This window comes from Sinocyclocheilus rhinocerous, unplaced genomic scaffold (genome assembly GCF_001515625.1).
Source record: "Sinocyclocheilus rhinocerous isolate Xijiao unplaced genomic scaffold, SAMN03320098_v1.1 scaffold474, whole genome shotgun sequence".
NCBI classification, from domain to species: domain Eukaryota; kingdom Metazoa; phylum Chordata; class Actinopteri; order Cypriniformes; family Cyprinidae; genus Sinocyclocheilus; species Sinocyclocheilus rhinocerous.
This window is the reverse complement of record NW_015644625.1, coordinates 1,002,257-1,006,471: the sequence shown is the minus strand read 5'-3', so window position 1 is coordinate 1,006,471 and position 4,215 is coordinate 1,002,257.

Sequence of the window (4,215 nt, the reverse complement as noted above, 5' to 3'; positions counted from 1 at the left end):
TTTTTTTTTTTTTTTTTTGGCCAGTAAAATGCTTACACTGTTACTGAACGGTGTTCCTATTAAGAAATGTGAATTATTAGTTCATTTTCTCTGTTTATTTAATTTCAGCATCCTGCTCTATAAGACACAGTAGTGGTTTTCTCAATGTATGTATGGAATATTTTTAAAATGCTCAGACAAGAAATTAAGGCAAAAAATAAAACCTCTTTATATAAAAGACCAAGTTATTGTAATTTCTTTAGAGAATTGTATGCATGTTATTTTCTCAAGGAGGAAGATTCCAGTGTGATGCAATGAGTCATTTCCTCATGAGAGCAGTTAGGACCGGTTTCCCATTTTGAAGATATTTTTGACAACTGGAATAGTGACAAAAATACTGTAATGTCTACATTTTGGCATAAAAAGAAAATTTTGTCTAGTCTGCCTCCTGCTCTCAATTCCAAAGATGTCTTTCATGTGACCTGCACCTGTATCCTGAGCATGTGATCTGCATTGTGGCCATTTGACAATAAACAAACCTCTTTCACAAACACACCCATCACATGCAACTTCTCACCTTGCATTATATGCTTGCATCATCGTGAAATTGCACTTCCTTGACAGAAAATTGCAATACTTGTTGGTCACACCTTCAGCATTTTATACTCAACTGAAATTACTTCTCCTGATCTATAAAAACTGGATCCGTGACAGACTTAAAAGAGGAACCCACACCACAGACTCATTTCCTTTTGCATGTTTGAAGTCGGTCTCAGATCCTTTGTTGGTTTTTTTAACCTTTGACCCTCACTGTTTTAAACCAATGTTTAAACGTCTGTGGCAAACCACCTCCGCAAAACGCATTAACAAGCTCAGCTTGTTCCGCACAGTGCCTGTCCGCTTGAATGAATGACTCATGCTGTTTGTTTGTAAAGCTCCCGTTGGGTGACATCCTTCATACAGGGGCATCGGAAGAAGTGTTTGCTGAGTCCCAACTTTATCACTATTTGTTAGTGATACTAAAGGACAACATGAACAGTTATTGTTTCATACTCATAAAAGTTCACTCAGCTTTGGGTAATTGGATATGGTGTGGTCAGCTGACCGATCTGGCAGGGGATATGGGTTGTTCATCACACGCTGGGTGGCCGACAGCCCTCTTTTAGGGTTGACATCATTCTCGTGCTTTATGAGCTATCCAATCTAACTCTGCCACATCTGGTCGGAATACTGTACATATGGGTTTGGGTCACGCCCTGGCAGTATGTTGAGCTTACAGTTCATAATTCAGGAAGGTTATGATGACATACCAGAGCAGAAATGACCCCTCGACTGAGTCCAGTTTCTCCCAAGCTTCTTTTCTCCATCTCTGTCTTCTGGTGGAGTTTGGGGTTCCATGCCACTGCTACCTTTGGCTTGCTTAATCTGTAAAAAAAAAAAAAAAAATCATCAAAGTATGTTTTACAAGAAAATATTGTCAGTCTTGTTTCTTTATAATTAATTCTGAAATATACTAGTGATTTTTTTCTGAAACTATCACTGCTCTCAGATGAGAATAAAACTTCAACTCATTTAACACTATAGTCTTGTGTAGAGCTGCTTTATAGCTGAATTGAATTTGTTTCATAACTGATGGATTTTGCAACATCAACATTGTTATGGGCAGTTTACACAGAGCACACTTTTGCTTTAAACAAAGAGGAATGAAGAAAAGGCAATGCATTGAAAAATTGTGATTGGTGTGAACACCATTGTCCATTGTTTTTCTACACACACATGCACTAGATGCATTTAACCATTGCGTTCGTGTCTCACATATGATATGGCATTCTAAAAATGTAGTCAAAGCCCCTTTAAGGCAAGTCATTTCACTCGGCAGCCATCTTTGAAATCTCTTTGAATGGGGAAACATCAAATTCTCATGATCATTCTTATGATGAAATTTCCTATATGAAATCACTGTCTCATATATGTTGTTTCTTTTGCCCAAATAGCATTAAAAAAGCTTATTTTTCAGGCTAGACCAGCCAGTGCGCATGCGCAGTCCTAAGCGCACGTCCAGAGATTGTCTTATTTTACCGTCTTATTTAATGTAGTATTTACCGTTGGAAAAAGTGTAATGGCTAACTTCACATGAGGCACCTCAGTCCTCTAAAATGGCCTCTGGTCTACTTCCCTGCATACCGCCAAAGCATTAGAAATAGCCGTTACGCTTTTTTAGCTAAAGGTTGCAGGCTTGCCTTCCAGTGGCTTTGGCATGTCTCAGAAGCTGCTGTCCCTTAGAAGCCATTTTGAATTTTAAGTGAATAAAAACTGTATTTTGTCTACTTAAAGTTTTTTGGAAAGACATTTTGTCAGCTGAATAATCGGTAGCCATGTTGTTAAACAACAGTACAATCCATTGAACGCACTGCACTTCTTTTTCTCATAGCCTAAATTTTATTCCTGTCAAAAATTAAATATGGCGCTACCCTGACTAAGGGTTTACTGAACATGAATCAACACAGAACTGGCATAATCTAAATAATAACCCTATTGTCTTCTGTAGAGCTGCTTATAGCTAAATTGAACTCGTTTAATAATTGATTAACTTTACACAGCCATTGAACTGAACTGAATTAGCTAAATTGACTTGAGCTGAATAATGACACTATTGTTTTAGAGCTGCTTTACAGTGGAATTTGAATTTCTTTCATAGGCTATTTGATGAATTTTGCATCACTGATTCTATTACTTTCCTGTTTATTACTGTGAATCCACTTTGAAACAGTCTGTATTGTATAAAGTACTATATAAATAAAGGTGACTTGACATACGCTCAGACATTTCTTGTAGTGGCTCTGCCTTTGAGACATCTCCACCGGTTGAGTAAGATGACCCAGTTGAGTAACATTTATTGTTTGCCAGTAAAAACTTGCCTTTTCTCAAAACCCATTTGTTGGGCAAGGTGTTTCCTGCTGTAACAATGGCTCATTTCCATTGTACAATGGAAGTGCGCACACAGACAGTTGGGGATCTCATTAGGCCACCAGAATGTGTTGGGCTAAAGGTTCATTATACATATCTCGAGAAGGTGTCGTGTCTTAGGTGTTTGTTTTCACTCACTCACCTGTGTTGAGCAGGGTGTGTGTGTGGTGTATTAATGACTCTGGCAGCGCAGAAGAGCAGCTGCCGCAGAGTCGGACACACTGTCACTCCGCCAGTGAAACATGAGATCTGATGGATGAGGTGTCGACAGAGCCATTGTGATTCAACACTGAAGGTGCCTGATAGAGATACTCGTTCACTATTTACAGCTCAAAGGGGAATCTAGAAATACTGTCTGAACATTTGCAGAATTTTGGCACAAAAACCTACATTTGTAGTAGCAAGAATATAAAGAATATAAATGTTGTGGGTGGTGGGTGCCAAGGTGTTGCTATATTGTTCTTAGAGGTCATCAGCAGGTTGCTAAGTGGTTGCTAAGTGGCCACAAAATGTGTCATTCATGCCCATATAAACCGTGGAAGGAACTACGTCCTGAAATACGTCCTCTTTTTTTGCATGTTGTCCACTACAGTGGATAGATTAAAAGCCGTTTCTAAATGGCTATCAAAAAATGTAGCTCAGGAATATTTACTTTTATCTTCTATCGCAAAGGACTATGGAAGCCTGTTTTCAACACTGAATAAAAAATTAAAAAGTAATTGCGACTTTTTATCTCATAACTCTGACTTTTTGTCACAAATTGCGAGTTTACATCTAGCAATTCTGATTTCTTTCTCAGAATTGTGAGATATAAACTTGCAATTTGCGAGATGTAAAGTCAGAAATGCGAGTTATGAAATCTCAATGCTGACTTTTTTCTCAGAATTTTGGCAATTTCTCACAGTTGTGAGTTTATATCTCATAATTCTGACTGTTTTTCTCACAACTGTGAGATAAAAACGTGTGATTCTGACTTTTTTCTTAAAATCGCGACTTCATATCCTGCAATTCTGACTTTATAACTCGCAATTGTGAGTTTATATCTTACAATTCTGAGAATAAAAGTCAGAATTGTGAGATAAAAAGTCGCAGTTACCTTTTTAAAAAAATTTTATTCAGTGGCGGGAATGGGCTTTCATATTATTGGCCTTCCATAATGGACAGATGAGTAACTATTTTAAAATAACTGCTTTTAGAGGAGAAAGAATAATTATGAGGGAATGCTAAATTTATATATATATATATATATATATAGGTTAATATACAGGC